A 25,289-nucleotide genomic window follows, 5' to 3' on the forward strand; every position below is an offset into this window, starting at 1 on the left:
TCTTTGTGGGTTAGTAGTTATCTATTTTTTGTAACATTTGTTTATTTTTATCCTATTTAACCTAACTAATTTCATTAATAAAAATCATTTGAATTCATATCAACTCTTCCATACAGTTTGCATTGCACTATTTCTACACATAATCCATGCAGCTAAATGATTAACAGTTCAGACATAAGGCACATATGTGAATCCATTTAATTAGAAATAGTAAAATAAATTTACATCAACCACTAAGGCAACACATAACTTAAGGAAGAAGTAAGTCCATCCAACTTAACATTTCTATACAATATATTACTTGCTTAAACATGAAAAAAATTACATTTGATTCCAATGCCTGAAGTGCCAGAGGTTTAATGAGGTAGCCACAAAACCTTTGTTCCCTCTTTTAGAGTTATAAGAGTTTATCATCTTCAATAATGAATTAAAAATGCCAAATTCCTTCTGTTTCATTTGGTTCTCTTTGTTTGTTAAAATAATGGTAGTGTAAACGGAAGCATGGCAGGAATTATGCTCAATTGAACTTTACCTTTTGATAATGAGAAATGTCAGCTGTTGTAAGTTTCGCACACCTGGCGTGCGTGTCCTCTATTTTATGCCTTTAAAAGTTGTCAACACCATATATTCCTAAAAAATCCTAAATCGACTCAGCAAACCTTAATGTTCAAGACCCAGGGGAAAAGTTAAAATTAAAAAAGAAGCCATGGAAACATGTAGAACAAATTCGAGTTAATTTAGCCATTGTGTTATCAAATGTGTTTTACTCAATTTTTGGGGATAACTAAGCAATCATTTTTTTTTTAATTTTGTAGGAAACCAAATTGTAACCTAAGTTACACTTTGTACCCACTTGTAGAGCACTTCCTTTAGAGCAATCACCCAAACCATATTAGGGAATGAAAAACATAGATAAACAAATAAAATAGAAATCAAATTGCAGAAATTCTCAACCAATATCAATAGGGCCTTTATCCACTAATTGATAGCCTTTCATTAGAAAAACCACCCAACCTTTATGGAGAAGTGCAAATAAACAAATCAAGTGGTATAAATTCCAAACCAAGATCAATAATGTAATTAACATACTAAGGCAATCTGTTGACAACATACTAATATTCTTTAGTCGAGGAATTCATTAATTAAAAAGATTCACTATAGTTTTTTAAGAGGAAATGAGATAGTCATTAGTGTGACGATTTACAATATTTTACATGTCTTGTTCCGGAGAGCACCAAGAAGATTACATTGAGAAAGAAAGAGAGTACATTTGTCTTAAACAATTTCCATGCTCGAAAACTTCCTAAATACTTTATTATAAGTATCAAGCTTAGTGACTATATAATTTATCAAATAGCATGAGAAGAATTATTTTTCAAGAAATATTGTTCAGCTACACATAGACCAAAACTAACAATGCCATTAGCAAGATAAAAGAAAAATAGTAAAGCACTTATACTAGATGCAGAGAGGCCATTAGAACCAAATTAATGCTCACTTATACTAGGCTTTGGAGCTTTCCTAAGGCTAAATAAAGCTTTCTTTGATTTGCAAACATAATGAGGAAAATCTTTATTAACAAAATTTTGATATCAAGACATGTAAACAACCTCTTAAAGATCACCATAAAAGATGAATCTAAATTTCTTTTTTTTTTTTTTCTGTTTCCTAACTCGTAGAAATTGCGTTGCACAAAATAAGTTAAACAATTGTAAGTTTCCAACTGGATTATAAGTATTAACGTAATCTATACCTTTAATTGATTTTCTTGAGAATAAGCCTTGTCTTGTGCCTATCAACATAACTATAAGGATTTCTTTTAATTTTGTAAACTATTCATTTCCAACTAAGTCACACTTGAAAGAACAAGGAAGTGCATCCCATGTTTGGGTTTCTTTTTTTCTTCATTTTATAGAAAGATATGGGTTCAATAGGTGTAATAATGACTATATGGGCCGGTCATTTTGCTACTGTACAAGGGTGGGGGGACATGGAATGAGTGTAGGCATATGGATCAAACGTAATTGGGAGAGAGCTTGTAATATGTAAGATCCGTAAATAGCTTAAGGTATGGACTTACCATGGGAGAGGATGTTTTCAATATGGCACTACGAGTTTGAATAGTATTTAAGGGCACAGTGATAGGAGAAAAAAATACTATTATAATTAAGACCATAACTAAGAAATAGTATAGTACTTGAATAATTGCAATATAATAGTTATACAGAAAAGCTTGTAGTAGATAGTCAATCTTGGGGGTCAGCTACGTTTGGGCTAGGAAACACAAGTTCGACAATGTAGATGACAAATTGGAAGACTACCTTATTTAGGAATAACAATGGACTCAACTTTAAGTTATATATTAGTCAACCCAAACCTAACATCCAACCCAAGCTCAACATATTTATTTAATTTTATATGCTCCACTCAATTAATCCAAGACGTGTAGGAAAAAAGATATGCCTAACCTAACATGAAATCAATATTTAAATTACCATACCTTTTCTAGATTAAAAAGCTATACATTGTAAATATCTATAACACATAAAAAAATCTCTAATAATATTCTTATACATGCATATGAACAAAATAGGTCCAAGAATTAAACTTTAAAACATGACTCCATTTGATGAAAGATTCATTTTCCCATAATTTCCACTTGACCAGAATTTACATACAAACTTTTATTGAGGAATGATGAAATGAGGTAGTATAACCAAGCTAGTACTATTGGAAGAAAAGAAGAGAGCCAGCACTAATAGCTTCTTGGGAATTATAGGAACTACTCCCAAATTGAGAGTTCTCAAGATGAATCTATCCCAGAACAAGTCTAAAACAATGACAAATGGATGGGGGTCTCAGCCTAGGAAGAGATGATACCAAAAGGTACCAAAAAAGATAGGATATCGAGCCTCACTCTTGAGGAATGACCTGACCCAAGAGTCCCAACCCAAGAAGAGTTCTAGGATGTCACCTAAGTTTGGGTACTCATGGGTACGCATTGTTGGATTTTTCTAATGTGTGGGCTTAATGTGGACCTTAGTATGTGTATCAGGCTGTCAATTTAATGAGCTCGTTTAAAAGTGATCAAATATGGTTAAAAAATATTGGACTTTAATATATCTAGTTTAAGTATGGGCTTGTAATGTGCATATACTATTTTTGTAATATTCTCATTTTATGATGGGCGAAATAGAAATTGCAAAAGTTAGTCGATATAAAAGGAGATTATGGTTCTCGAATCAAAAGGTGATAATTTTATTTTTTTGAAATCCCGTTACAAGAAAAAACTAGTTTCAAGGCGTCATATTGATTCAGAAGATCCTACCGCCGGACATGAACAAATCTTTTGTGATGGATTTAGGTACGCTTCCGATTATATTTCTCTTTAATTCAGTACGAGGATGTATGTTTAATTTTTACAGATCTACGAATTTGAAAAGAAATATTGTTCTAACAATTGGTATCAGAGTCATTTCTTTTCTCTTATTGAATTTTTTTGGGAAGGTTTTTTTTTTGTTATGTAATTTTGGATTTTAGATTCAAAACTTTAGATTTTGGATTCAAAATTTTAGAGTTTGGATTCGATTTTTGTTTAGTTGAATAAATATATATATATAACAAAATTAAGAAATATATATATTAAGAAATTAAGTATTGTATATGTATATATATAGATATATTTTAAGCATGTTTGTGTGTATATATAAATATATAAAATAAAATAAAATAGAGCAGTGGCTGACCACCACTGCATGAGGAAGACAATCCGGTGGTTTACAACCATTCGACTGCCAAATTTAGTCCGTAACGGCTAAATTATATATTTATATAATTTAAAAGGCAGCCATTATAGATTGTATGAATTTAATTTACTATTTAATTTTCTATTCAAAATTAAAAGGGTAAAGGTTTTTTGGTTGATGGATTGTTTATATTTAAGTTTTAAAAGTTATAATTATGTGGGCTTGGTCCACAAGAAGAGAAAAGGTCTAATCGGCTGGCCCAAAAGCCTGGCCCATTTGGGATGGGCCAACCAGTCCAGACTCAACCCAGTTCGAACCCAACGGGTGTTGACCCAACCCGGTTAATGGTCAATGCTTGACCAGTCAACGGTCAACTTTTGAAAAAAAAATATTAAAGAGTGTTTTTTGGTCATTTTATGGTTGATTTTCTTCCTAATTTAGTTTAAATTTGGTTTTAATTTTGAATTTTAATATTGGTATGTGCATATATATATTGAAATAACTTAATTTACACAGCATGTCACCAAAGTGACCCCTCTTGTAGATAATTTAATTTATTTTATAATGTAAACAGTTATATGGGTGTAATTTATGTAAATGTTAATCGGCCTAAAGGAATGTCAATATTTAACATTATTGCATTCCATTTTTGTGATAATGAATATGTGGCAGTTATTTAGTATGACATATGAACTTTAAATCAGCCCAAATGAAGGTTTATTGTTTGATGTATTTCTACTGTCTGTATTTAATTACTATTACAGCGTACCACTTACAAGTTAATATTCTATTCAAAGATAGAGTGTTAATGGAGTGCTCGGTATCTTGATATGGAAATATACTTTTATTTAAAATTCATTATTAAATTTTATAATATATAGTTTTATGTGAGTATTAATTAATTTATTTTGATATGTTCTATGTTCAGCTTTCTCTTTTACTGGAAGAATCACCGCAAATGTTAATTTCATCCCAATGTTGAACGACACAAATTTCAAGCAATGGAAGAATAGTGTTCGACTTGTACTTAGAGTTATGGATCTAGATTGGGTTTTACGGTTTGATCAACTCAATCCGATTACTCCTTAGCACCCCTAAGGAAAAGGAGTTTAAAATATGAGATTGGTCAAACCGTACGAGTATATTGGTTATGGAACATGCAATTCTAAAGGTTTTTCGGGACACTATGTCTGATGAGATCACAATAGCTAGAGATTTCTATCATTCTCTAGAACAACATTTCGCTAGAAGTAATAAGGCCGAAGCATATACACTTCTGTCGACTCTTGTTTCCATGAGGTATAAGGGAAATGGAAATATTAGAGTACACATAATGGAGATGTCACATTTGCATGCAAAACTCAAAGTGCTTAGAGTGGAATTGTCAGAAGAAGTACTTGTGTACTTTGTTTTGATTTCTCTTCCACCATAGTTTAATCATTTCAAAGTGACATACAACTGTCATAAAGAATCTTGGAATCTGAATGAACTCATTTCACATTGTGTTCAAAAGGAGGAAATGCTCAAGTTTGAGAGGACAGAGAGTACTCATTTAGTAGTGATCTCAAAGAATAAAAAGAAGAAGAAAAAGCAAATAGGTAAATTTGTTACGGTTCTAGTACAACAAAAAAAACAACAAAAGGCTCAGACGAAAAATGTTGTTTTTTCTGTAAAACTCCAGGACACCAAAAGAAGCAATGCACTAAGTATCATGCATGGCGCGTAAAGAAAGGTATGTGTCTTAATTTTGTTTGTTCTAAGGGTAATTTAACTTTTGTACCAACATACACCTAGTGGATAGATTCTGGTACCACAACTAACATTAGTGTGTCTATGTAGGGTTGCCTCCATTGTCGCAAGCCAAGTGATGGTGCTAGATTCATTCATGTGGGTGGTAGCAAATCAGTTGAGGTGGAAGTAATTGACAAATTTAGATTGTTGTTAAGGACTGGATTTTATTTAGATTTAGAAGAGACTTTTATTGTACCATCATTTAGATGGAATGTAATTTCTATTTCTGTATTAGACAAATTTGGTTATTCATGTTTATTTTGGAAATGGAAAATTTAGTCTTTTTCTGAATTCAAATTTGGTTGGTTCTGGTTCTTTATCAGTGCATGATAATCTTTATTTGCTTGATACAATTGCTTCTTATAATGAATCCTTGTATGTTGGTACAAGAGGTATAAAGAGAAAAGTAATCAAGGAGGATTTTACTTCTTCATGGCACAAGAGATTAGGTCACATTTCCTATAGAAGAATTGAGAGACTTGTGTCAGACAGAATTCTAGCGCCCCTTGATTTTTCAAATTTTGAAAGATGTATTCATTGTATCAAGGGGAAATAGAAAAACATTAAGAGATTAGGTGCTCATAGAGTTATGGACGTATTAGAACTCATTCATACAAATATTTGTGGACTGTTCCTTCTGCCTTTTTGGAATGGTCAACAATATTTCATAACTTTTATATATAATTATTCAAGATACAGCTACCTATATCTCATTCATGAAAAGTCTCAATCCCTGGATGTGTTCAAAAGTTTTAAAGCAGAAGTTGAAAATCAACTCAATAAAAGGATTAAGGCTGTTGATTTGACCATGATGGTAAATACTATGGTAGATCTGTCGGATCAGGTGAACGGTGTCCAGGGCCGTTTGCTTGATTCCTAAAGGAATGTGGTATTGTCCCACAGTACACCATGCCAGGTTCTCCTAGCATGAATATTATTGCTAAACAGAAAAACAGAACACTTAAGGATATGGTCAAGAATATAATCAGTCATTTTACAAGCCTGAATCACTATGGGGAGAAGCATTAAAGACCGCAACATATTTACTCAATAGAGTTCCAACTAAAGCAACTACAAAGATCCCTCATGAGCTTTGGACGGGCAAGAAGCCTAGTTTGAGACATTCGCACATTTGGGGATGTTCAACTGAGACTAGGCCTTATAGGCCACAAGAAAAGAAATTGGATTTCAAAACTATTAATTGTTATTTTGTTGGTTATTTTAAGCGATCCAAGGGTTACAAATTTTATGATCCCACTATTAAGATAATTTTTGAGATGGGAAATGCCTAGTTCTTTAAGGATGTTGAGTGTGTTGGGGGGAGAAAGAGTTCGTGACCTTGTTTTTGAAGAGGAATTAATCGATATTCTTATTTACTCAGGTGCTCTTGACAATGATTAGGATCAGGTCCTTATACTTAACAATGTCATAGTATTTCCCGTTTCTATTCAGAAAACTATTCCTAAAGCATAAACTTCACACCCTCAAGAACTTATGTCATTAAGAAGATCCACAAGAGAGAGGCGAAGTGCAATATCAGATGATTATATTATATATCTCCTAGAACATGATTTTGACATTGGCACAATGGAAGATGATACTATCAACTTCCATCAAGCCATGAAAAATTCTAACTCTAGTAGGTGGATTGATGTCATGAATGAAGAGATAAAATCTATGAAGGACAATGACATTTGGGATCTTCTCCCATTGCCTACGGATGCGAAACCTATTGGTTGTAAATAGATATTTAAGACCAAATGGGATTCGAAAGATAATGTGGAGAGGTACGAGTCACATTCTGATGCTCTTTGAGTATCTTGAGTGTTTTTAGCTTTGTTTGCATCATTCCCCCTCCCCTCAAAAGGATTCGTCCTCGAATCAATTCCTGCATCAATTTCAAAAGGGGATAAATAAGATATGTTAAATGTAGCCGAAACACTATACTCACCTGATAGGTCCACTTTGTAGGCATTTTCATTGATTTTGGCTATGATTTGAAATGGACCATCCCCACGAGCATCCAACTTAGATTTCCGTTTTGATGGAAATCGTTCCTTGCGCATATGGGATGCTACTTGTTCATTTTTCTTTTCAATGTTCTGCCTTGCTTTTTCATGAATTCCTTTAACCATTTTTGCTTTTCTTATATCCATCCAAATTAGAAATGTCACTTATAGGAATAGGCAACAAATCAAGTGGAGTTAACGGATTAAAACCATACACAATTTCAAAAGGAGAAAACCCAGTAGAAGAATGTATACTCCGATTATAAGTAAATTCAACAAATGGTAGCATATCTTCCCAAGTTTTAACATTCCTTTCAATTAAAGCACGTAATAATGTACCAAGTGTTCTATTTACTACTTCAGTTTGACCACCCGTTTGTGGATGTGAAGTAGTAGAAAATAAAAGTTTGGTCCCAAGTTTGGACAACAAAACTCGCCAAAAGTGGCTTAAAACTTAACATCCCTATCGGACACAATGGTTTTAGGAATGCCATGCATTCTAACAACTTCGCGGAAAAATAAATTCGTTATGTGTGTGACATCATCTGTTTTATGACATGTATAAAGTGTGCCATTTTGGAAAAACCATCAACAACAACAAATATTGAGTCTCTGCCTTTTCTAGACCTACGCAAACCCAACAAAAAATCCGTAGAAATATCATCCCAATGATGTGTAGGAATGGGTAATGGCATATATAATCCATGTGGTTGAACTCTAGACTTAGCTTGCCTACATGAGATGCACCGCGCACAAATTTTCTCAACATATTTGTACATATTAGGCCAAAAGAAATTTTCATGTAAAATGCTCAAAGTTTTACCAATCCCAAAATGTCTCATTAAACCACCACTATGTGCTTCACGAACAAGCAACTCCCTAATAGAACTATTAGGCACACATAAAAGTTTTGAAATACCGCATGTTCACAAGCCACATAAACATTTGAAAAATCACTATCATACACATACAATTCTTTGAAATGCTCAAATCCCAACAATTTTGTAGAAAGAGTAGAGATAAGACTGTACCTTCTTGAAAGCGCGTCAGCTACCGCATTTTCTTTTCCTTGCTTATATTGGATCACATATGGGAAGGACTCTATGATTCTACCTATTTTGCATGTCGTTTATTAAGCTTGCCTTGCCCTTTCAAATGCCTCAAAGATTCATGATCGGTGTGAATCACAAATTCTTTTGGTAACAAATAATGTTGCCATATCTCTAATGCTCCTACCAAAGCTTTAAAAACTCTTTGTCATAGGTAGAATAATTCAATTGTGCACCATTGAGCTTCTCACTAAAGTAAGCAATGGGTCTTTTATCCTGCATAAGAATAGCACCTATCCCAAGCCCAGAGGCATCACATTCAATTTCAAAAGTTGAATCAAAATTAGGCAATCTTAATAAAGGCGCATTACATAACTTTTCTTTCAGTAAGGAAAACGCATGTTCTTATTCTTTTCCTCAAACAAACCCCTTATCTTTTTTCATGATTTTAGTTAAAGGGGCAGCAACGACACTAAAATCTTTTACAAATCTCCTATAGAAACTTGTCAAACCATGAAAAATATGCACCTCACTTACACTTTTAGGTGTCAGGCACTCTTGAATAGCCTTTACCTTTTCACTATCTACCTCGATTTCTTTTGCACTCACGACATATCCTAAGAAAATGATGCGATCAATGCAAAATGTACATTTCTTCATGTTAGCATATAGTTGAAATTTGCGCATTGTGTCAAACACTTGCCTCAAATATATGACATGTTCATCAATAGATTTGCTATACACAAGAATGTCATCGAAGTAGACAACCACAAACTTTCCAATAAATTCACGTAAAAACATGGTTCATTAAACGCATGAAAGTACTTGGCGCATTAGTTAAGCCAAATGGCATAACCAACCACTCATATAACCCTTGTTTGTTTTAAAAGCCGTTTTCCATTCATCTCTTGGTTTCATTCTTATTTGGTGATAACCACTTTTAAGATCAATTTTAGAAAATACACAAGCACCATGCAACTCATCTAACATATATCAAGTCGAGGTATTGGGTGTCGATATTTTAACGTTATTTTGTTGACGGCTCTACAATCAACACACATACGCCAATTACCATCTTTTTTGGGTACTAATAAGACGGGCACTGCGCATGGACTTAAACTTTCTCAAATGTGCCCCTTTTGTAAGAGCTCCTCCACTTGCCTTTGAACCTCTTTGGTCTCCTCGGGATTGTTCCTATAGGCTGGTCTATTTGGTATGGCAGCCCCGGGAATGAAGTCAATTGATGTTCAATCCCTCTCAAAGGTGGTAACCCTGAGGTAGATCATTAGGAAAAACATCGCTAAATTCTTGCAAAACTTCAACCACAACACTTGGCAAAGAAGGGTCAAGTTCGTTAGTTGAGAAACAAGCTTCCTTGTACATGAGTACAATAATTGGCTTGTTAGAAAATAAAGCTTTCCTCACATCTCTCATTTTAGCATAAAAGCTCATTTTCTTTCCCTCATTCTTTTCTATGGTCAAATGCATCTCTCTTTCTTTTTCCTTTTGATCTTCATTTTTCCACTCTAATTTTTTCTCACTCTCTTTTCTTTTCTCTTTTTCTTTTTCTCTCGGTCTCTCTTTGTGCAAATTCATCATGGGACTTTTCAAGTTGCATTTGGTCTTCAAAAACTTGTTTAGAAGTTAAAGGAAGAAGAGTATACTTTTTGCCCTATTTTCCTACCATGTACCTATTGAGATACCCATCATGCATCACTCTCCTATCCCATTGCCATGGTCTACCCAACAAAATATGACTAGCTTGCATAGGAACTACACCACAATCACCTCATCACTATACTTCCCAATAGTAAAAGGCACCCTCACTTGCTTATTAACTCTCACCTCCCCACTATTGTTAAGCCATTGCAGCTTATAAGGTTTATGATGTTTTATAGTTTCCAAACCCAGTTTATCAACAAATAAGGTACTAGCCACATTTACACAACTACCCCCATCAATAATCATGCTACACAATTTTCTATTCACTAGACATCTAGAATGAAAAATATTCTCTCTTTGCAACTTAACCCCCTCATCATCAATCCTTATTTGCATATTCAACTTAACCCCCTCATATAGTTATGGGCTCATTCTTGTAATAACACTAAGACAAGACTTAAGCCCAAAATGAGTTATACTTAACTATATGGGCTTAATTAACTCAAACTAAAATAAAACAATCCAAAATACTTAAAACAACTCAACTAATTCAGCCCATACACAAGGCTTATTCATCCATTATCAATATGACTCAAACAAGTCCTAATTATCCCAAATCACTTAAATCCAATTAAAGTTACGAATTTGGGCTGTTCAAAAAGCTCATATTTGAACTTTCAACAATTGGCCAGCCCATCATCCACATGTTTTTAAGTAAAAACTTGGAGAAACTCTTTAAGTTTCTTTGCCTTTGATCTTGTTACTGGTCTGTTGAAACTTTCCAGATTTGGAACTGTATTTGTGTTTACATCATTTGAAATTTGCTCCAAGTTACCTTCTGATGCTCTTTGAGTATCTTGAATGTTTTTAGCCTTGTTTGCATCACTGTCTTTATGATTGATAGACGGGACTGTTTGGTGATACATTCAAGTATTGATAACGTAGTTCTAAGTACTCCTATGGTTATTAACGCATAGTTAAGTGTCACATAAAGCTCAAATGGGAGATTGTTAGATTTTTCTAACGTGTGGGTTTAATGTGGACCTTAGTATGCGTATCAGATTGTTAATTTAGTGGGCTCTTTTAAAATGATCAAATATGGTTAAACAATATTGAGCCTTAATGCATCAGGTTTAAGTATATGCTTGTAATGTGCAGATACCATTTTTGTAATATTCTCATTTTATGATGGGAAAAATAGAAATTGTAAAAGTTAGTCGATATAAAAAGCAGTTATGGTTCCTGAATCAAAAGGTTGTCATTTTATTTTTCTAAAATCCCATCACCAGAAAAAACTAGTTTTAAGGCACTGTATTGATTTGGAAGATCCTACCGCCGGACGTGAACAAATCTTTTGGGATCGATTCAAGTACGCTGTCGATTATATTTCTCTTTAATTCAGTACAATAATGTATATTTAGTCTTTAAATATCTACGATTTGAAAAGAAATATTGTTCTAACACGCATGTGTCACCCTTCACACATACGAAACATAGCCTCTGACACGCTGGCATTCCACCAACATGGCCAAAACTATGGAATGCACGAATCGCGACATCCGTATGCCCCACAACAAAGCACGGAGCAAGAAAGGTCTTCGTCATGTGTGTAAAGCCTCCCACATGGGGACGTGCTCACCCGCACATGCGGGAACACTACCCGTGTGACACAGCACACCGATCGTGTGGACGAACAACTCCGCATGCCCCTCGCATTAGCTAGCATGTGCACAACATGCACAAATGCACAACAGGTCGGGTGCCCAATGCCCGTGCCCATTTAAGGCATCTAACACAAGCACACATCCAGAGCACAGATGCCTAGGCCTAGCACACGCCCACGCCTACGAATGTCCAAGCCAAGAAGGTCAAACGCATGCCAGCACCTAGTCTGCGTGGATCCAACCAACGTAGTAGGCTCACTCATGCGACCCACGCAAGCTCTTGGCGTGACCCGTGTCTCCCACCTAGGTCGACCCGCAGGCCTATCCTAGCTCAACCCGCACCCCCCAGCGGATTGACTCGTGCACCCGAGTTCGGTGAGCCCGCAACTTAAATTCTTCTTGGATTCTCCCTCTTCAATTCACCATGTGTTTTTCATGGAAAACATATGGGATAATTTTTTTTAACCTTTTTTAATATTAGTTTATTATTATTTTAATATACAATCTATCCCCTAAGATTATTTAATTAATTATTTAAACTTTAGATTGGGATAGATTAATATTTTATTATTATTTTAGGATAGAATTTTATCTTTCAATTATTTTATTAATTTCTTAATTATTTATAATCGTTTAAAACTATCCTGCGAAAAGCCTATATAAAGGCATTTATCGATAGGTTGTAAACATATATTAAGAAGAATAAAAATTGAAGCTTTTGCTTTCTTGAAGAATTATCTTAGCTAATTTCTTTAGCATCTTTAAGTTCTTCAGAAGGTAAGGAGCTTTCAGAAGTCTTGTTAAGCCAATAAGTGGGGATTGGCTTATCGGGTAAGTATGTGGTTTCTTTCTTTTCCTTATTTTTACTTCCCTAGTTGCACCTTTAGGTGTTGTAGATTTAAGTAGAGTCAGGGGTAATTTAGGCAGTTAAGTTTCTATATTGCATGCGTTGGTGAAGGTTATAGGAGTTGATTTGATCTTCCTCGTTCCCTCCCGCATCAAGTTGTATGTTAAATTGTCATCTCTAGCCTCATCAAACTTAGCATGGTGCACAATGTACAGTTTACTCATTCTACTCTCCCGACAATGATATAATGGTAGTTATTGGGATAGATGTAGGGAGAAGATGTGAAAGAAATTTTGTAATTTTTGTAAGGTTTAAGAGAGAAAGAACTTGACATCCAAAGACATAAAAGTTAGAACAACTAGGGGATTGTTTAAAGAGCATTAAGTGTGGTGGAATTCATGTTTAAAATTAGGAAAAGGTGAACATTGATAATGAAAACAACATATTGATAACTCACACTATTGTTATTATTATTATTATGATGATGTAGCCAAAAGTCCATTTTGAACTTAATTTGAAACTAGATACAAACCTTTTTTGTTAATTTTAATTCTCAAACCATATTGATAGCTCACACTATTTTTGTTCTAAAACTCCCAAACTAACCTAATCCAACCATTCTTTAAACTCAATGGAAGTCAAAAGTCCAAATTCAAATTAACCGAGCCCAAACTCCTTTTGTTTTTTATTAATCAAATACCAGAACCCAGTCCAATTAAATAACCCAAAAGTCTTAAACCCAATTCCTTGTAATTATAAACCGAATAAAGAAAAATCAACCCTAGCCTATTTCTTCTACTCAGCCTAGCTGTTACCCATCATTAAACCACTAAAACGACTCCATTTAGGAGACTTCCCTTTCTTCTTCTTCTTCTTCTTCTTCTTCTTCTTTGCTTCTTCATGAAGAGGATGGAAGACAACGAAAGAAGGAGATCCAAAGCTTCAAACGAGGAAGTCAAATGAACCAAAAGTTTTTGAAAATATTGTGTAATAGTTCTTAAGTTCTCTTTTTCCTTTTTTATTTTTTAAATCTTCAAAAGAATCTTAAGTCCTTTTCTGATTTAGTTATGAATTTAATGTAAGAGACTTATTCTAGCTCAAATTTTTTGAATATTTACTATACTTTAACTGGGTTATTTCATGTGGAGAAGTTGATTTATTCATGGTTTAAAATTTAAATTTAAATAATACTTACAATATTTAATTTGAATAACAATTAATACGATATTATATAACAAAAAAAGTTCTACACAATAACGTAACAAATAATATATAAACTATGAAGTACCTACTAATTGACAATATTTTAATGTACAAATAAAATATATATTACCATAACATATTACTTTGATTAATTAACTAAAACAAATGTTTATCATGACATATAAACAAAACATAATAATATATTATCATTGTTATCTAAATCTTTTATGCCTATTTAATTAAAGTTTGTGACAAACTAATGGTTTTGTTTCTAAAATAAATGGTCAAGTGTATTTCTATTATTTGAGATAAAAGAATTGATCATTTATAAGAAGTACAAAAATTTAAGAGTCCAATATGCAATTAATTTAATGTATAAAGTTAAATTAAATATAGAAATTTATAAAATAAATTTAAACGAATCATTTTTCTATGATTAAGTCTCTTTAACTCAAATTTTAGTTAATTATACCTTTGAATAAATTAAAAAAATATAAATACAGATATTGTAAAATTGTTAAATTTACATTTAGTGGTATATAATTAACTTAAATTTGTGTCTTTATTTTTTTATGCATTATATGCAACTGCTGTTATTTTTGGTTTACAACAAATGCAATTAATAGATAATGTGGATGTTAAAAAATTAGGACCAATTTTAATGCGGAAGCAATAGGATAAGATGCTTTCTTTTTTGCGCAAGGAGAACGATCCTTAATTGTTGATGCTCTTTATTGGCTCTATATTCTACCACAAGCTATTAGAGTTCAAGATAATCTCCACACCCCAAAGCCCAAGTTTGTTTATAGTTTAACTCAATGTGAGAGAGAGAATGATAGTATGTTATTTTTTGGGTGTTCTATTCTTTTTAATTTTTCAAAAATAATTTTTTCTCCCTCATATGCTCACCAAAAGTAATGTTTTTCATAAAGGGTTTCTCCCTTATAGGCTCACAAAGAGTTGTGACTTTTTACAAAGGGTATTGTGGTCATTCCCAATTTTATGCAACATCTCTCACTCAGCTACACAAGCCATACTAATCACAATATACTACCACATCAACATATCTCTCACACTTCATACAAGAAAGTAGGTGTGCGACCAGAAAGCAACAAGTAGTGTTATATTAAGCCACCATCTAACTAATACAACACTTTTTTATTTATAGTAACCCAGATCATTTTAACATCGCCATTAACACACATTGTCCCTCTATACTATAATTATATTACTTGGTTATATACAAAATATAACTACCTGGGCTTATGTGATGATGTCGGAAAGATTATTCCTTAGACACTCATGACAATCCATCTCAACTTGACAGCTTTCCTAACATGCTCCGCTGGACCGTATAGGTCGTGGCCCTTGGAAATATATTAAAGTAGCAACACTGAATCTTGACTTCATATTATAGCTTTAAGTCAAAGGGTATCATACAAGAAGGACACAATAGTCCATAGGTTTCACATAGTGATAAAGTAGGAAATCATTTTGTCACTCCCTATATCAATCGTTATATAGTACATACAGTATGATATGTATGTCATAACATAGCTCCCACTAAGTTGGGCATGTCATAGGTTTCACACAATGATAAAGTAGAAAATCATTTTGTCACTCCCTATATCAATTGTTATTATAGTACATACAGTATGATATGTATGTCATAACATAACTCCCACTAAGTTGGGCATGTCACTCTTTTATGTCATGCAAATCATAATTCCAGATACTACTCAAGTATCTAACTCGAGCCACTTGATCAACATACTTAATGTGTGACCTGACACTCGATATTCAGCTTTAAGGCTTTAGTATGAAATCGAGTATATTTCATACTCGATTCTCTAGAGTCTCATCTTACACTAACTAAGGCAACTATAAAATTTTAATATTTTGTCATTAATACAACACAGGTATAAAGACAATCCATATTACACATACTTAATGCCAATATGATTTAGTCTTATCCTACCCATTACTCAAGTGTTAGGGAGATCACCCATACGATAGATCGATCATAAAGCCTGGTGACATTATTACTTGCCTAATCATGTAATTATGCTCATGAACATTTCATAAGAAAACAACAACTTTTATTTCATAAATGATCAATACACAAAAATATATGTCCATTACATATCAAATCCTAATAAAAAACTGAAGCCTATGCAAACCTAAACTCTTCACATGACCTCGAAAAACATCGCTAAGTATGGGCTTAATAAAAGGATTAACAACCATTTTGTTAGTGGATATATACTTAACATCAACCTCCCATTTCTTGATGGTGCCTTGAATAAAGTGATAATGCCTCTTATTATGCTTGGTTTTCCTATGGAATTTCATATCTTGAGCATATTGGATAGCTGCAATATTGTCATAATGCATTTCTACAAGTTCATCAACTTTAGGAGCGATGTTGAGATCCTGCAAAAAGCTTCTTAACCAAATTGACTCTTGTACAACAAGACAACTAGCATCATACTTTGCTTCCATTGTAGATAAAGTAATGCAATCTTGTTTTTTACTACACTAAGGTATGACACCTCCACCAAAGACAAAAACATATCATAAGATCGACTTAGACTCATCCCAGTTGTCGCCTTAGTCTGCATTTGAATATTCTTTTAACCTTAAGTCCCCTCATTGATAACAGAGGACTAGGTTACTTGTACCACGAAGGTAGTGCAAGATTCTCTTGACTACTTGCCAATGAGTAAGTCCAGGGTTGCTTTGATAACGACTTACCAAACCAACCACACAAAAAATGTCTAGTTGTGTACATAACATGACATAAATCAAACTACCTATTATATTAGCATAAGGAATGTTGCTCTTTTTCTTTTTCTCTTCATCTATCTTTGGGCACTGGTCAAGACTTAAGGTTACACCCTTCTCAATAGGAGTATTAACGGGTTTGGAGTAACGCATCCAAAATCTTGCCAAGACTTTCTTAATATATGCTTCCTGACACAATCCTAGAAGTTTCTTGGGACGGTCTCTCATTAATTCCACGCCAAGGACAAATTTGGCTTCACCCATGTCCTTAATCTCAAAAACGAAGGACAACCACTACTTAGTGGCATTGATCATCTCCATGTTATTTCCAGCCAATAGTATGTCATCAACGTGTAAATAGAGAAACATAATCTTCGTCGTTGTTTTCTTAGCATACACACAATGGTCTTCATCTACCATGGATAAGCCAAACAAAGTAATGGCTTCATGGGATTTGAAATACCTTTGTCTGGAAGACTGCTTGAGCCCATATATGGATCTTTTAAGATGACAAACTTTGTTTTCTTGACCTTTAATGACAATCCTAATAGGTTGATTCATATATATCTCTTCCTCAAATGTACCATTGAAGAAAGTAGTTTTAACATCCATTTGACACAACTCCAAGTCCAAATGGACAACCAGGGCTAGAAGGAGGCAAATAGAGGCAAATCTCACCATAGAAGTAAAAATCTCTTCATAATCTATACCTTCAATTTGGGTAAAACTTTTCGCCACTAGTCCAGCCTTAAACTTTTTAATTGATCCATATGCTCCATGTTTTATCTTGAAAACCCACTTGTTTCCAATTGATTTATGTTGAGGCAAGAGATCAACTAGTTTCCAGACCTTATTTCTCATCACTGAGTCCATCTCATCCCTCATGGCATCAATCCACTCTTTACTATTTGGTAATTCATAGCCTCCTCAACGGAGGTGGGTTCCTCAATTTCTAAAGGAGTGTAAAGTAAAATTTCTCCTTCGATTTAAAAATATCGTCGGAGAATTTTTTCATGTTCACTCCTTCAAATTCTAGGATCTTTATCACCTACCTGACTAGATGATAAATCTCTCCCATTGTTCCTTATTGGCTTGGGATTTGGAACTTTAGGACTAACCTCATGTTCCAAGCTCGGATCTTGATGACTAACCCCTATTTTTTAGTGGATTATCATTTATAAAATTATCTAAGATAGTTGGATCACTCCCACTATCTCTTTTATTTGGTGGAATATCACTATTATTCGTGACTTGCTAGGTTCTTAATACCTCCCTCTCACCAATATGTAATTGCATGTCTTCCTATAATCCGTACAATTTGAGATTTCCTTTTATTTCATCAGTGATTGGGAACTCATCCTCAAGAAAATAACATTACGAGAGTCAATTTTGGTCATGCCACCATTTGGGTGTTCTCAAAACATTACATATCCTTTTGAATATTCGGGATATTTAATGAACACCATTTTAGTTGCTTTTGAACCTAGTTTTTCGTGCTTGTGAGTTGGGTTATACACATAGCCTGCCGATCTCCAAGGACTTAAATAATCCAAAATGGACTTCTTGCCATTCCATAACTCATATGAAGTGACGGGTATACGGTTAAGAATGTAGGTTGTTGTAAGCAATGCATCTCCCTAAAAATTATTAGAGAGGTTGACATGTGCCATTATCGATCTAACAATGTTTAGTAGTGTATGATTCCTTTGCTCTGCAACATCATTTTGTTGCGGAGTATGGAAAATTGTAAGTTGCCTACGTATACCATTTTTCTCACAATATTTTTGAAACATATAAGAAAGATATTCACAACCACGATCAGTTCAAAGAGTCTTTACTTTTTGATCCATTTGATTTTTTACTTCCGCTACAAAATGTTTAAACATATTTAGTGCTTCATAACAATGAGATATTAAATACACATACTCATATTGTGAATAGTCATATAAAAAAGTGAGAAAGTATATGCCATTATGATGTGAATAATGGCAGAAGGAATCCTTGACTAGTGTTGTGAATCATCGACCCATTCCTGGGTCCTTATAATTTCCCATCTATATTATAACCACAGCCATGGTGCTACATATACCTAACGAGTATCCTCTCTCGTAAGAAGGAATGTCGATCATCACAGGGAGGGGTTCGCTAACACTTATTCAATTGGGAGAAAAATAAAAAACCCCTCAGAGATAGCGGTCGAATGGATTCCTTCCTTCCTTTCACTTGTTTAACTCATGTTGATAACAATATTATGTTTCTTTCATATGCATACTACATGTTTAATGCAATCACTTCTGAATCCATTCAGGATTCCACATCTCACCAAGCTCGAAGGCTCATATCCAACCCGAAGGCTCACCTCACATATCCGGCCCGAAGGCCCATTTTACTCGAACTTGACCTTCAGGTCATCCTCTTTGATGCGGAATCCCAAGATCCTTGCTTGAACCTTGGAATTCTTCAATTGGTTTAGAACGAAATTTAGATCACAAGTAAAAAAGAATCAAATTTGTTCAATCACCCAAATGGTAGAAGTTAAATAGAACCCAAGAAAGATAAATGATATCCCTTGAACCCAATCCAAACAAGCACCAAGAACAATTGAAATAGGAAATCAAAATTGAAATACAAGTGATAATAATTGTATTCCAAATCAACACCTTGTGCATAAAGTGAAAAGAAAGCCAAAACGCTCTCGACTCAATTCTGAAATATTTGATTACAACTCTTGATATCCATAAAGAAGAGTTCCTTTAGTATTTATAGCCAAAGAAATCAATGATAAGTTACAACATAATAATTACAATTGTAACTCCCACAATAACTAGGCTAATTTTATGATAATTACAATTGTAACTCCAACAATAACAGGCTAATTATAGGCATGTAATTGATATGTAACTCCTTGTAACTCCAATCTTGTTAACCAATACCACTAATTGTTTGTGGCACCGTATAGTTATGGGCTCATTTTTGTAATAACGCTAAGACAAGACTTAAGCCCAGAATGAGTAACACTTGACTATATGGGCTTAATTAACTCAAACTAAAATAAAACAATCCAAAATATTTAAAACAACTCAACTAGTCCAGCCCATACATGATAGCAATAGTTACCCGTTGATTAAGATCGTTCCTTGATGATCTAGTTCAGCTAATCTTCAATCTTGGATAAACTCAACAACATTGAGCATATCAAATTCAACACCTTTGAATTACACCAAAAGAAAGAATTATGAAAATCTTTTAAGCAACCCAATCCAACCTATTTGAACCCAACAACCGTAGGTATATTAAACCTACCACCTTTGAATCACAAAAAGGTAGAAAAATTGAATTACTGTTACCCACCCTTAAATCTAATGAACCCAACAATAATAGGTATATTAAACCTATCACCTTTGAATTACAGAAGAGAAAGAAGAAAAGGCCAAGGTGCCATAACTAGGAGGAAGAATCCTAGTTGATAAACCTAATAAGTTTTGCAAGCAACTTGCAAGACCCAAACTAGCTCAAAGAGACTAGCAAATTAAGGAAAACCCTTAACAAGTATGTAATTTCAATATGCTTTTTACAAGTAGAATGCATCCCTATTTATAGGTCATAGGGTTCATGAAATTCAAAAGTAAATTACTTAAAATTAACTTTGGAAATAGAAACTAATAAAGAAAAATTCAAGACTAATTAATGACTTGGGATTCTAGTCTTCTTTGAATTCATTTTTCCAAGTCTGACCTCTTTTTACTCCATGATTTTCCATCATCCAGTGAAGAGTTTTAATGCTTTTGAAGACACCAATCTTGTTCATAAACGATCAGATTTATTGATCTCCTTAACTTCAAAGTCAAGCCATTATTGTTGACTAGAATTGATAAAAGAGTGTAGTCTTGAACCAGCCATGCTTTTGCACTAATTTTAGGCCATATTATGGGCCAAAATGATTGTCTTGATCAACCCAATATGATCCATTAGCCCTTATTGGCCCATGATTTGAAATGGTCATGAAATTCACAATTCTGGACTTCGCATTGTGGGCTTTGGAGCATTCTAGTGAAAGACTTGTGCTAATCAAATTCTTCAAGGCTTCTTGCATTTTCTTTCTTCTTGAACGTGTCATTGGACCAGCAATGTTGATCAAATTATCATCTTCACAAACTTGAGCTTCCTGATTAGCAACATTTGAGCTTTTGTGCATTTGATCGCTATCAATACACAAGGCTTATTCACCCATTACCAATAAGACTCAAACAAGCTCAAATTATCCCAAATAAGTTAAACCCAATTAAAGTTACGAATTTGGGCTGTTCAAAAGCTCATATTTGAACTTTCCACAATTGTCCAGCCCATCATCCACATGTTTTTGTGTGAAAACTTGGAGCAACTCTTTAAGCTTCAGAGCTTTTGATCTTGTTACTGGTCCGCTGAAACTTTCCAGGTTTGGAACTCTATTTATGTTCACGTAATTTGAAATTTGCTCTAAGTCACCTTTTGATGCTCTTTAAGTATCTTGAGTGTTTTTAGCCTTGTTTGCATCATTCCCCCTCCCCTCAAAAGGATTCGTCCTCGAATCAATTCCTTCTTGAAAGTGCATCAGCTACCATATTTTCTTTTCCTTGCTTATATTGGATCACATATGGGAAGGAATCTATAAATTCCACCCATTTTACATGTCGTTTATTAAGCTTGCCTTACCTTTTCAAATAATGCTGCCATGGCTCTAATACTCTTACCAAAGCATAAAACTCTTTGTCATAGGTGGAATAATTCAATTGTGCACCATTGAGCTTCTCACTGAAGTAAGCAATGGGTCTTTTATCCTGCATAAGAACAACACCGTTATTTTATTGATGGCTCAACAATCAACACATACGCCAACTACCATCTTTTTTGGGTACTAATAAGACGGGCACTGTGCATGGGCTTAAACTTTCTAGAATATGCCCCTTTTGTAAGAGCTCCTCCACTTGCCCTTGAAGCTCTTTGGTCTCCTTGGGATTGTTCCTATAGGCTGGTCTATTTGGTATGGGAGCCTCGCGAATGAAGTCAATTTGATGCTCAATCCCTCTCAAAGGTGGTAAGACATCGCTAAATTCCTGCAAAACTTCAACCACAACACTTGGCAAAGAAGGGTCAAGTTCGTTAGTTGAGAAACAAGCTTCCTTGTACATTAGTACAATCATTGGCTTGTTAGAAAATAAAACTTTTCTCACATCTCTCATTTTAGCATAAAAGCTTATTTTCTTTTCTATGGTCGAATGCACATCGCTTTCTTTTTCCTGTTGATCTTCATTTTTCCACTCTAATTTTCTCTCACTCTCTTTTCTTTTCTCTTTTTATTTTTCTTTTCTTTTTCTCTCGGCCTCTCTTCGTGCGAATTCATCATGGGACTTTTCAAGTTGTATTTGGTCTTCAAAAACTTGTTTAGGGGTTAAAGGAAGAAGAGTATACTTTTTGCCCACTTTTTTACCATGTACCTATTGAGATACCCATCATGCATCACTCTCCTATCCCATTGCCATGGTCTACCCAACAAAATATGACTAGCTTGCATAGGAACTACATCACATGTCACCTCATCACTATACTTCCCAATAGTAAAAGGCACCCCACTTGCTTATTAACTCTCACCTCCCCACTATTGTTAAGCCATTGCAGTTTATAAGGTTTAGGATGTTTTGTAGTTTCCAAACCTAGTTTATCAACAAATAAGGAACTAGCCACATTTACACAACTAACCCCATCAATAATCATGCTACACAATTTTCCATTCACTAGACATCTATAATGAAAAATATTCTCTCTTTGCAACTTAACCCCCTCATCATCATTCCTTACTTGTGTATTCAAAGCATGCCTAGAAACCAACAATCTACCTTCCATAGGTGTTTCCCCATCACTACAATCCTCCAAAGGAGGTATTTTATCCTCCACATCACTCTCATAATCGGTTTCAACACCATCACCATGCATCACCATTACCTTTTTATTTGGGCATCGAGATGCAATATGACCAAAACCCAAGCATCTGAAACACTTGATATCTCTATTTCGAGGAGTTTGGGAGTTAGAAATACCTTTGTTTTTATTATCATTAGCATCTTTTGGCTTGGTTTTATCATCTTTTTTGAATTGGAGAGCCTTGTTATCTCCCTTCAATTTCGGCCTCCAATTGGGATTTTGGGCCGAATAAGTGTCAGCTTGCATTGTGTTCCCCTTTCACTTTAATTGTCTATCAATCTTTATAGCCATATGCACCATATTATCAATCTGCACATAATGTTGAATCTCTACAATGTTGGCTATGTCTCTGTTAAGGCCATTTAAGAACCTTGCCATAGTAGCTTCCCTATCATCTTCAATATTACCCCTTATCATGGCTATCTCCATCTCTTTGTAGTAGTCTTCTACACTCTTGTTCCCTTGTATAAGGCCTTGCAATTTTTTATGTAAGTTCCTATTAGTAGTGAGTAGGAACAAAGCGCCTTCTCATGATAGCCTTCATTTTGGCCCAAGTGGAAATAGGTCTTTCTCAATTTCTCCTTTTACTTATGATGAGTTGATCCCACCACACAATGGCATACTCTCCAAACTCCACAGCCGCAAGCTTTATCTTTTTCTTATCAGAATAATTGTGGCACTAAAAAATAAGGTCCACCTTGCTCTCCCATTCAAGATAAGCATTCAGATCATTCTTGCCTAGAAACGAAGGGATTTTCATTTTGAAGCTCCCAATGTTTTTATCAAGATCGTTTCGACCCCTACCATAATTTCGACCCTCATTGACCAAAGTAGCTTGGTCATCAATTCTTCTTCCACTTCCTCATCAAAAGGTGGTTTTGGAAGTCTTCTTGCTCATGGATTGGTTTGGGAAGCTTCCCCTCTCATGGAATTTAACTCACGTTGTTGTTTCTCTAGTTTCTCATTCATGTTGCTAATAGCTAGTTGAATCCTCTCAAATTGTTGTTGCATTGCTTTGAGGATGAATTCTTGATCTTTTGATGCCCTTTCACTCCCTTGTGGCTCCATCTTCAAATCTGAAATTTTAATGACAAACAAAATAGATTGCAACCTCACAAATCACTCAATTTTGGCTTTTACCCTCTTTTGAGCTCACACTTTCTTGCTTTTTACCGCTCAAGCAATCTTTTATAACTTTATACAAAAGGACCAAATCAAACAACAACTAGTTATCACTATGTACTCAATTTAAATTAGAGATAACAAAGAATTCCTAAAGAAACAAGATACACGAATTCAACTCTAGAAGCAAACTAGAACAATTTAAACAATGAAGAGCATACACTTGATATAGAAATAAGTGTATGATAATTTTTATGTTAATTAGGAAACAATGAATCAATATTATTACCTCAATATGTAATAAGAAGGAAATGGGCAGAAATATTAAATAAAAACTAAAAATGCAAGAAAAAAATGGTGAATCTGAAATTTAATGCACGAAACTTGGAATTCTCTAATAGAACCACAAATTATCATCCAAAACACTCAAATTAAGTGAAAGAAATAGTTTTGGATGAAAACAAATTCAATTGAAGTGAGTTGTCTCCAAATAGCCCCAAAAATTACACAAACAATCTCAACCAAACAAACAGCCTTGAAACGAGTTTTCCTTTCAAATTTTAAATGTATTTGAATGTTATATGAGATAAATAAAAGGAAAAAAACAGCAGGTGTTTCAATTGCACAAGGTAGAATTGGTTGAAGCGTGTTTTGCACAATCAAGCAAATTAGGTTAATCTGATTTTTTTTTTCTGAATGCAAATTTGTCTCTTTTTTTTTTTGCAAGAAATAATGAAAATAAAGACAACACAATAAGGATTTACTTGGTGAACCAATGCTCTAATACCAAATGATGCGGAACCCCAAGACCCTTGCTTGAACCTTTCTAACTCTTCAATCGGTTTATAACGGAATTTATATCACAAGTAAAAAATGAATCAAATTTGTTCAATCACCTAAATGGTAGAAGTTAAAGAGAACCCAAGAAAGATAAATGATATCCCTTGAACCTAATCCAAACAAGCACCAAGAACAATTGAAATAGGAAATCAAAATTTAAATACAAATGATAACAATTGTATTCCAAATTAACACCTTGTGCATAAAGTGAAAAGAAAGCCAAAACACTCTTAACTCAATTCTAAAATATTTGATTACAACTCTTGATATCCACAAAGGAGTTCCTTTGGTATTTATAGCCAAAGAAATCAATAAGTTACAACACAATAATTACAATTGTAACTCCCATAATAACTAGGCTAATTATGTGATAATTACAATTATAACTCTAACAATAACTAGGCTAATTATAGGCATATAATTGTTATATAACTCCTTGTAACTCCAATCTTGTTAATCAACACCACTAATTGTTTTTGGCACCATTAGTGTGGAAAAATGAAGATCAAAAGGAAAAAGAAAGAGAGATGCATTCGACCAAAGAAAAGAATGAGGGAAAGAAAATGAGCTTTTATGCTAAAATGAGAGATGTGAGGAAAGCTTTATTTTCTAAC

General features: G+C 34.1%; 1 long non-coding RNA gene and 1 pseudogene across 1 annotated transcript; one reads left to right on the plus strand and one right to left on the minus strand.

The window, feature by feature from the left end:
* Positions 1–3,266: 3,266 nt before the first annotated feature.
* Positions 3,267–5,781, plus strand: LOC148266346 (uncharacterized). Its single transcript, XR_015818768.1, has 3 exons — positions 3,267–3,364; positions 4,675–5,478; positions 5,586–5,781. It is a non-coding gene; the product is annotated as an uncharacterized LOC148266346 (long non-coding RNA).
* Positions 5,782–6,240: 459 nt separating this feature from the next.
* LOC148266347 (uncharacterized) lies at positions 6,241–23,556 on the minus strand (annotated as a pseudogene).
* Positions 23,557–25,289: the final 1,733 nt, after the last annotated feature.

Source organism: Carica papaya, chromosome 4, assembly GCF_054855325.1.
Source record: "Carica papaya isolate Zhongbai chromosome 4, ASM5485532v1, whole genome shotgun sequence".
Taxonomy (NCBI): Eukaryota; Viridiplantae; Streptophyta; class Magnoliopsida; order Brassicales; family Caricaceae; genus Carica; species Carica papaya.